General features: G+C 43.7%; 1 protein-coding gene across 7 annotated transcripts in view; it reads right to left on the reverse strand.

Moving 5' to 3' along the window:
- Nucleotides 1-10,795, reverse strand: part of LOC144727809 (glycerol-3-phosphate dehydrogenase, mitochondrial-like) — a 76,674-nt gene extending 65,879 nt beyond the window's left edge. For 2 of the 7 annotated variants that reach the window (XM_078606943.1, XM_078606954.1), the window contains exon 1: nucleotides 10,625-10,731. The gene's annotated coding sequence lies outside the window, so the exon portion shown is untranslated. Of the gene's footprint in view, nucleotides 1-9,961; nucleotides 10,076-10,106; nucleotides 10,126-10,624 lie in introns of those variants that run through there. The other 5 variants (XM_078606924.1, XM_078606934.1, XM_078606983.1 and 2 more) reach the window with 5 other exon arrangements.
- Between the last annotated feature and the right edge of the window lie 344 nt (nucleotides 10,796-11,139).

The following is an 11,139-nucleotide window of genomic DNA, read 5'->3' on the forward strand; positions in this document are numbered from 1 at the left end:
AGGTCTGCCCCTAGTGTGGACAGAGACCTATTCAAATAATTAAGGAAGCAGCTCTGTCACTAAATATTCTTTGACACAATGTGTGGTAGGTACACCACTAAGTTCTCCGTGAAAATGTAATCATGACATGACACTGATAATACAATTAGATTAGAATAATAAAACATAATACAAAAAAAATGTACCCAACAATCTTTTGATGACACTTCCTTAAAATATTATTTTTTTACTTTGCATCGTGGAAAATGCTGACAGTTTAGTTCTATACACGGGGTGGAGAAATTCCGACTCGATAATAATAAAAAAGGAGGGAAGATGAAGAGTCTGGCACAATGTGCTCACGTTTCCAAAACGCCTAAAGACAATTTTTCATGCAAGGATAAAGCTATAATAATAATATGCCCAAGGTTAACAGGACTTTCAATACAATAACATGGTTATTTACATCTTGTCTTTGGAATAAAATACCATGGGAATTAACCTATATTCTTTTTTCATGTGTAGCTACGTAAGTTTTCATATCAAACTCGTTCTTAGAGGAAAGCTGGAATTTCGTTAATTATGTCAGTGTCCAAACCCTTTCTGTAATCTACAGTATGTAACGTAGCAAGTTACGATGCAACAATGAATGTGAAAATCCATTTTCATGTTTTCAATGTTACACTATTGTACTATGCACAAAAACAGGACAGCACCTATGGCCACGGGGAAATCTAAAATTGTCCACAAGAGCAACATTGGCACTTTTCCTGCAGTGGTGTTGGATATCCTTCATCTTATTTATAGCACAAAGGAATGATGTGCATGTGACTGGTCAACATTGTCTTAAAACGCGTCTCAAGAATGGACCACGATTACTTGGGTTGTAAAGCCCAATCAAACATAACAAAGAAGATATCCAACCTGACCTGAACGGCATAATTAAGTATGGTCAATCAACCCCATGACCAAAACGGCATGGGCAGGTCTTCATCCAGCAGCGGATTGAAAAATATCAATGTGAGGTTGACCACTGTCAAGCTAGATTCATTCATCAAATTCTAATTAAGATTTGATTCCCATCTGCCATGTATAGTTTCACGAAGATGACAACACTGGAATATACCAATTGTATAAACAAGACACTGCTGCGACTGCAAGTTATGGAGCTCTGTAACGAATGACAAAAACCCACAGGTCTCACATTTAGAAATAAACCCACCCATTGATGTCAGTTAATTTATTATTAATGGTGCTGATATTTCAACTTTTGTTTGAAACTAACATGACATTATTTGTTAATATTGTATTGATGTTTCAGTGCCAGCTTCAACAATGTCTGTGCCTTATTTCTAGAATTTCATGTTTTATTTAAGCTCAGAGTGATATCTGAACTGGTGCTGAGCACCCCACGCCCTCGCACCATCATCAATCCCCACTGAACACCATCGATAGGCATTATCAATCAACTCCAACAGCCGGCAGGGAGTGTGGAAGAGGCCTTCATTCACAAGTGGTTTGACAAAGGGCTTTAAATTAGTATCATTATTATCATCACGTTGAAGTAAATGTCTACAAGTAGATGTATACGTAGATTGACAATGGAATGAAAATTATGACGTTAAAGTTTATATTCGTAAGTACAGTACGTGTATTGTAAAATCAAACCACAAAATCAAGAGATGATTGAACAATTGTAGAAAGAGGTTACCCCAAAACAGGAGTGAAGCAGACAAAATCGGGTCAGGCAGCAGAAATGCGGTATTACTGCCGAAATGTTGAAAGGGGTCACAGAACGTTAGAGGTGATGCTCAAGGTAATCAAAGCTGCCTGAAACAGGGAACAGCTTGACTGCCACAGGACTGAAAAAAATAATCATTCACCTACATAAAAGAGGGACCGAAAGGAGTGTGACAACTCTACGGGGGTAAATCTGATGAGCATTTCAGGTTATGTATTTATCAGAATCTTACTGAATAGAAAAAATAAACATAGAAAAACATGGGCAAATTAGTGTGGAATTTAGATTACGGAGTCTGTATTTATCAGACATTTACAGTAATACAGCCGACAGAGAAGAGTTGAAAGAGTATGGGGAAGATTTCCTTTGTAGATTTTAAGCATGCCTATGATCCTGTCTGGTGAGAGGCTCTGCGGGAACTGCTAGACGGTTAAGTAAGATAATGTGTCTGCTTCACACCTTTTTGATGGCGTCTGCATGAATAAGATGAGACGTAGGCATGATTTGATGTTGGACAGGTATTTGTCAATGTTGCATTCTGTCTCCAACATTGTTTCATGTTGTGCAGGTCTGTGGAATAGGACTTGGCTGGAGCATGTACAGTTGTTGGAAGCCTTAGGCACCAAGGCAGGCTAATGGGGTCTTAAGCAAAATTCATCACAGTTCCTAGAAACTGGACTTCTGTAGCAGGATCACAAGTTCTGGTCGGAGGAGAGACGGTTGAGGTAGCAACCGACTTTGAGTCCTTAGGCAGTAATGTCCATAATGCAAGGGCCTGTGAGGAGGACAATAGGCAGCATAGGTTTTTGGTGGCCAGTAGAAACGACTTTGCAAGACAATAGAAATGAGTCCAAGTGAAAAGGAAAGTGTATTTGAGGCAAGAGTGTTTGCCGGGAATCTGTATGAATCAGAGAGCCGGACCCTAAATAAGTAGCTCAAAAATTTTTGCTGCCATTTGAGCACAGGTGTATGAGATGGATGCTAGGAATGTTGTGGCAAGATAGGATAAGCAATGCAGAAGTCCAGAAGAGGCGACGACGGTTAAGCGTTATTAATATGATCAGGCTCTGGGAGAGCCGATTCAGGATCAGAATCTTGATTTCGACTGGAGAAATCCGATGAGCTATGAAGCTCTTTTTCACAGATGTCCAGTAGGGGCGGGTGAGAAAGGTATAACAATGCCGAGACAGACACTAGAGGTTTGGCCACCAAGGGGAAGACCTCAGGCTAGATGGGGGAAATGATGCTGTATGGGCCGATCTTGGGAGGCCACATGTCGACTGTGCAGCAGCTGTGGGATTTGACAGTTGATAGAAAGTGTTGACGAGGTATGGTGGCATCAACATTTATGGACATAACATCTTGATATTATAAAATGAGCGAAAACATCTTATGCTTATACTTTTTCCAAAAATGTTCTAATTTTTCACAGTTATGTAGTTAATTTGTCATAAAAGATTGTTTTTACATAACATTCCCAATTCAATATAATTGCCTGCTCTATAGGTTCCAAACAGCATCTACTGTATATATATATGCTGTTTTACTGTTCTGGATTGCATTGCATCATTGCACAACACAGGATGTGAACTTGGACTTTGAATAGCTATGAGTCCACAAAACAATTACCGCATTCTCCAGATTATAATACACTCCGGAAAGTAAGATGCATCCCACACTTGTGCCCGGTGTTGTACAAATCTGGATTATAAGACACACCCTGACTTTTGCTTTAAAATACAGGAGGAAAAAAGCGCAGTCTTAGAATCTTGATAATATGGCAATGAGCTAGGAAACATCAACTTTCTAGAAGCACACCCACTCGCAAACAAAACATTCGTGGTAATGCCAATAGAGCAATAAACAAACGTTCGAGCAAAGGACTATATGAAGGTGCTCAACATTAGCAAAATTCAATTTGTGCCAATTAAGTCGAATATTAACATTACCCTTATGGCAGCAGTCCCAGTCAACATGATTAAATAATACATCGTGTAAATATTCTTCGATAACGATGACCAATGTCATTCTGCAAGGGACCTTACTCAAGACTTGGCACACAATTCCCGGAGTTAAGTATCGTAACTTGTACGGCGATTTTATTCTTCAGCATCATCATTCATGATCAATCTACGACTGGATAAAAGCCTCCCCAAGTCATCGCCATCTCTCACGGTTCTATGATTTAATGATCTACCTTGCACCTGCACATCAGCCCATTTCATCACTCTATATCCTTAGTGAATGTCCTCTCGAACACGATCCATTCATTGGCGGCATCTGGTTGGATAGGCATGCGTTAGTTGTATTTGTAGGTGTTTGGGTGATTTATTTACCCTTCTTGTACTTTGCACTAGAATGATGTTTTTGTACTTTTGATGCAGCAACGTTCTTACCCGCCTCTACTAGACATCTGTGAAGAAGAGCTTTATAGCTCATAGGATTCCTCCAGTATAAATACAAATTCAGAATCTGATTTTGACTTTATCACTATTCTTGCCACGTGTCCTTCCCAAACCCACTAACTTTTTCTAAACGATTAGAAGTTTGTCTTTAATCTGCGTACATTCTCTAATCCATATATTCCTCTTTCTGCACCCCTAATGTAATTAAAAAAATAATCCATGCAATGTATTTTAAATAATTAAATATCTTCACCCAGAATGATACACTTGGAGGATACTGTTCATACATAAACAAAAACTGGAATCCTGACACTTTTGCGAGAATATAATTCATGGGAGTGTTACAAACGTATTCAAAACATTTGGCTTATCTCCACGAATTTCTTGCAAAACCGGTCTCCACATGCACTTCAAATATTTGGATAACTGTCATTGCCAAAGTATGTTCTGAGACGATGCCAAAACACGCCTATGTTTTGTTGAACAAGCTGAGATTAAACATTTTAAATTGATCTGATGAACTTTGGTGATACAGTGTGCCATCGGAGCAAAGTTTTCAATCAGTGTGTATTGCCTGATTTAACCTATACTATACATGAGAAACATTGACGCTGATAAGGACACTATAACAAAAACATTAAAGTACACAAAGTATGGAAATATGCATGCTGGGAATTACATTGAGAGGCAGAAAGAATAACACATGGATCACGTAACAAATGCAAATTAGAGACATTCACATTGACTCTTGAGAAAAGTACTTGGGCAGGACCCATTGTAAGAAGGGATGATGGCCCGATAAATGAGAATGGAGACAGTGGCAGCCAATTAAAGAGAACACGATGGAGAGGATGACCACCATAAATAAACATAACCATTAGATTCAAAGCATGAAAAGTTTAACAAAATTACGTACGAAATAAAAGACATGAATACCGCAATAACAATGAGCCCATTACTCAATGATGCTATTTGGAGAATGTGGGTTTGGACTTGACCAATCTCGAGAGATTACACTTGTAATTTTGCCATAGCTTTTAGTCGATTTCAAATAAGGATACACGGCCACGTACCTATGTTTTACTGGCACAAAGTGCATACAACAATTTCCTCCCAAAGTCTCTTGTTTAACCCATATATCTGTGACGTTTACACATTCATGGAGGCTTACCTAACATGAGGCAATCAGTAGCAAGATCACATTGCTCTTGCTGCAACTTTATGACCTGCCCCGACTGACATCTGTGAAAAAGAAATTCAAAGCTCATCTTCTTGGTTCTTTCGGTAAAGTCACGTAGAAGGGAAATAATTGTCAAGGCGTCCCCCCCCCCTTCCAACCCAGCGTATATATATGCTCCAAGCACGTGTGCTGTTTCATTCAGACGCTGTCGCCTCGACAGACCTGGTTTCACCTGAGGACGGCTGCTTGCGTTGTGGCCGAAAAGTCGTGAGAATTATTTTATTATGTTTTATTTTTATTATTTTATTACTTCCCTTCTACGTGACTTTACCGAAAGAACCAAGAAGATGAATCCCTGCAGTCACGAAAGCTTTAAATCGAAAATTCAAAGCTCATCGGATATCTCCAGGATAAATACAGATTCTGATTCTGACATCGCCTTGTGTTAACGACCCCTCGATGAGATGGCCTGCTATTACTTCGTGGCCTCGGCGTGCAAATATCATCACCAAGTCTTAACCATCCACTTTGCAGTACTTACACACTGCTTGCTGGTGTAGCAATAATATTGAGCAGAAATGACGCTGTGGTTGCAGAAACTGAAGAAGAGGAAAACAAAACCTCTAGAGCAGTGTTTCTCAAAGCGTCGTCCCCAGCCGACAAGTGGTCCTCGACAGGCCTCCAGGTGGTCCGGGGGCTGTGATGCAAATGCAGTTGATCCAGAAATAATGACAAAGCCTCTATCTTTTGTTTCGGACATTAATTCACATCTAGTTATATTTAATTTTGGAATAAAGTTAGATAGACTACCCTGATTGAACTATCTCAAGCCTAAGATCTAAATTCCCCCCCCCCTACACAAAAAAACACGTATAGCTGCGTAAAAAAAATGTTTTTTTATGAATAATATTGTATTACTGGTATTTAGAGATAAGTGAATGAATTTTGTCACAGGGGTGGGGGGCTGTGTGGTCCGCGGAATTGTTTGCATCGGCCGAGTGGTTCGTGGGCCAACACATTTTGAGAAACACTGCTCTTGTGGTATCACCAGACTATCCCAGTCTCTACTCCCTACTCCCGTAGATAAAAGCCATGGCCAGGAATCAAACCCGGGTTAGGTTACTGGGTTCATAGCTCGGCGCATTAACCTTCGTGCTAACATTCCAGCCAGGTAAAAGTTACTGAGGTCAATATCTTTTTAAAGTTAATAATAGACTGGCAAAAATAAATGCATATACATTTGGTGTCATTAGAATCGTAGACATTAACACTGCTCTTTGGACAGCTGAAATTGCTTCTCAGCTAAACTGGTGGACTGCAAATGAGGGTCGTGGGAAAATGAAAGTGCCAAATAAATAAATCAGGACTGTAACACAACGGTTAGCAAATCATAATACAATGATTAATCAAACACTCTGCACAATTATAATGGAGGAGAATGCAAAGGGTGTATTTTCAGTTTGGGATAGAGCCACGTTAAGGATGATGTATTTGCCCAGGTCAATGGGTTCAGCTGCCTGACAAATATAGGCCTGAGAGCCAACACAGAATTGTACTGTGTTGCCTACGAAATGAAGGTCACAAGTTATGGCAGTGCCATGCAGTACAGGGAAGGACAGTATTTTCCTGCCCAGAATAGAGGGCAAGGCAATGCTCAAGATAGAGCAAGAAAGGCTCCCAAGGTTAAGTAACACGGCAGAGGTCAAGGATACAGGAGAGAACAGTCCATAAGATCTGAGACACTGAAGAGGGTATCACACATTCCCCCAAAATACAAGATGCATATACCCATGGGTACAGGAAACATAGGGCCAGATAGGTAGAAGGAAACTGAGATATCTTTAAGTTTAGGACAAACCCAGGGGCACAGCGCAGGTCAGTATACTTGTTAGATACACAAGAAACTGTGCAGTAGACACTTCCAAGATGCAGGACAGACACGTCCTCGAGATCAGTCGCTGGCCACGTGGCCGACTCGAGGACATCTTATAAGTTCTTGTCACTGACCTTGTCCTCAGGGGTGTGCCATCGGTTGGGGGATTTTCTTAGAGGCATTCTACCTTCATACCGGCATCAGACTAAAGGATCTGTGCCTGGTTTTATCAAACACTTTCAAGTGTTTTAGTGTCCACTTACGGGTAACTTTGTATTTCCCTACAGGGAATGCTTAAGGTGTTTTATGCAATGATCTTAAGTGACTGCACATTTCTTTCCAAAAGTGCCACGTAAAAAAGGCCATATCGGAGTACAAATGTCTTGCTCCTCTTCAATCCCTGTGCATATTCCTCATTTTTTCCTCAATGTGGAGGCCACGCTCCATTTAATGTTGAACAACGCCGCACACGCAGTTATTATTTTGTTGGCTTGTTCAGGATTTATACCAAGTTCCATATGAAAGTAATGAAAAATGTCCCTTAAGCTGACAAGAATCCTGTTTAATGACGACCCGTATTATTAAATGAGATTTGACGTTATCATGCAACATACAGAAAGTGTATATGCGTCAATGTATGTACTGTAGTTTTATATTTTAATTAATCACGCTATTTAAAGAAATTACTTCTAATTTACCTTCCCGACTGACTTAAAGGGTTAAGCTCAAGATGGCAATGTCATCTAGCAGCAGCCCGTTGTAGATTTCTGCCACAAAATCTCTGCCATTCTTACTTTCCTTTAAAAGCCACAAACCATGGGGTACACCCAGGCCAAGAAGCAACAATATTTGTAATCATGCACTATATATATTTATACTGTACATCGTTATTACTATTTACACAGGTTTCTTTGCAGTCTTTAAAGCCCGCAAATCCTTAAGAACTCCAGCAAATTTGTAAACAAATCAACAGTATCCACTCTCTGCCTTTTTTATTTGGAAATATTATAAAATCTCCTTGGCTTTGAAAATAGCGCATTCGCAAACTTTGTGTACAATTCGGCTCATGGTGAATATGTGGATATGAAAATGTATCTTCAACTTTTTTGCACGGAACCTGCCAGTTGGAAAACAAAGTGCAAAAGGTGTTCCTTCTTTGTATGAAGAAGTAAATCTTCCTCCCGCATTGCACACGTTTCAAAGACAATATCTGTCAAAATGATCGTTTTTTATCCGTTGATCATCGTCCATGATTTCGAAAGGATTTTCCCGGTCGATAAACACCTTTTTTGAAACGTGGCTCCTTCATCTTTGTAATTTAAAAAAAAAGTTGTATTGTTAAATAGCATAAATCACAGATGTAAACACGTGTTATTTATTGTATCTCACTTGAGCTACCCGATTTAACCTTCAACTCAAGTCTTACTTGTGCAATGCCCGTTCCACTTTGGCAAAAAACCCTTACATTACAAATATTTAAGTGGGACCACTCAAGCAGAATTTCATGAATGTTCACTCAAGGAGTTCCCTTAAGTTGTCTCATGCAACGTACTAAAGCTGAGATAACAATAAGGGGGACCACACTGATTGAACTTGACTTAACCCGTCTGGGCAATGCGGCCTTGACTGGCATTGACACTGGCCTCGACCTACAAGGCTCTCCCTCTCGCCCTTGATCTTGTCTTGAATCCAACAGAGTCAGATCCCAGTGTGTAGAAAGCATAACCATGCGCGCACAGGGGCCGGGACACCTTACACGACAGACCCAAGTGCGACTCTATATCCGGCTACACTCCCCTGGGTTTATATAGCACATGGGGGCCTGAGGGTTCCTTATTCTGCTTTGATATTCACAGGGCTCTGTCCTGTACACAAGGGGGGGTTCCGGTCCTGTACGTACACAACTTCATCTTCCTGTGCAGAGGAGTACCGACCTGTTTAGACCCCCATGTACACACACACACCTTGTAAGTATACAACGCAGACTTCCCTGTATGATGCAGCAAAGACCCACCACCCCCACGCGGAAGGCAGCCTCGGGGCTGCCTTCCGCGTTGTGGCTTGCGTGTTTATCGATCACGTGTAGAGTTGTGTGTGTGTGTTGTTGTGTGTACACGCATGGGCGCTGTGCCCGTGACACACAACATACACACACACAATACAGTACACACCACGTGTGTCTTGTCTGCACGGCGCGCACGTGTACTACATATAACGCGGGCACAAGCGCCTGCACTGTACGCAGTGTGTGCTGTGTATATCCGCTTGCATAACTGTAGGCAAGCGTGCAAGCGTGTGTCTGTCTGTGTGTATCTGTGTGTGTGTGTATCTGTGTCTGTGTGTGCGTGTCTGTGTGTGCGTGTCTGTGTACGTGTCTGTGTGCGTGTGTCTGTGTGTGTATCTGTGTGTGTGTCTGTGTGCGTGTGTCTGTGTGTGTATCTGTGTGAGTGTGTGTGAGTGTGTGTCTGTCTGTGTGAGTATTTGAGTGTGTGTATCTGTGTGTGTGTATCTGTGTGTCTGTGTGAGTGTCTGTGTGAGTGTATGTGTGTGTGTCTGTGTGTGTATCTGTGTGTGTGTGTCTGTCTGTGTGAGTGTATGTGTCTGTGTGTGCGTGTCTGTGTGTGTATCTGTGTGTGTGTGTGTCTGTCTGTGTGAGTGTATGTGTCTGTGTGTGCGTGTCTGTGTGTGTATCAACAGCACGCACAGTTGCGGTGTGTGCACGCTTCACGACGCGAACGCGGCCTGTAGGATTTAAACACGGGCGCAGGGCACGTTGGCAATACCGTGGTAGTAGTAGTCGTAGTCGTGTTGGGGGTCTGGCTCTGTAACGTGGGCCACATAACAACACACGCCACACAACAACAACACACGCTACACAACAACAACAACACACGCCACACAACAACAACACAGGCCAGGCCGATTTACTTCATGCGCGGCACCCAAATCGCTGCGTCTGTGTGGAGGGGGAGCGGTGGCGGAACGGTTAGCGCACCGCGCTGCTTTCCCGGCGAGCCGAGTTCGATTCCCGCCAGCGACAGATTTATGAACCGGTTCTGGGCCTTCCCCCCTAGGTCGACTCGGCCTCAAGTGTTACATCAGCATTGGGGAGTGCAGTGTATGTAGTAGTGCATGAACAGCACGTACAGGTCTTGCCATTATTAGTACGGCGTATGCAGCGATGTGTAGCTGTGTACTCTATGCGCAGTGTAGTGTACGTGTGATGTGTGTAATGTACTGTAGCGTGTGTACGCGTGCTGTGTGTACGCTACAAGAATGTCCACGCGGTGGTTGACATGTGCTGTGCGCACGATGAACACGCGTGTACTGCACGTGTACATGTGTACCACGCGTGTAACATGGGTACCACGCGTGTAACATGGGTACCACACGTGTGCCAGGGTGAGCCACGCGCACGGGGGGTGGGAGAGAGGCGAGGCACTCACCTCGAGGCGCGCGCGCTCCTTCGTCTCCCTCCCACTCTCTCTCTCTACTCTCCCTTCACTCTCCCTCCACTCTCTCCCTCTCCCTTCACTCTCCTCTCTCTCTCTCTCTACACTCTCCCTCCCTCCACTCTGCCTCAACCGCCGCCTCTCTCCCCTGTCTCTCCCCCTGGCGAGTCACGGCGCACGCGCGCGAATCCAGGACGACCTGGGGGGGGGTGGGGGCACTGGGGGGGGTGGGGGCACGGGGGTGGGGGCACTGGGGGGGGGTGGGGGCACGGGGGGTGGGGGCACGTGGGGGGTGAGGGCACTGGGGGGTGGGGGGGGCACTGGGGGACGGTGGGGGCACTGGGGGGTGGGGACGGGGCACTGGGGGGTGGGGGGGCACTGGGGGGTGGGGGGGGGGCACTGGGGGGTGGGGGGGGGGCACTGGGGGGTGGGGGGGGGGGCACTGGGGGGTGGGGGGGGGTCACTGGGGGGTGGGGGGGGGGCACTGGGTGTAGATTGAGGCTGGGTGG

The sequence above is a fragment of the Lampetra planeri genome, chromosome 2 (genome assembly GCF_965212315.1).
Source record: "Lampetra planeri chromosome 2, kcLamPlan1.2.h2, whole genome shotgun sequence".
Lineage (NCBI taxonomy): Eukaryota > Metazoa > Chordata > Hyperoartia > Petromyzontiformes > Petromyzontidae > Lampetra > Lampetra planeri.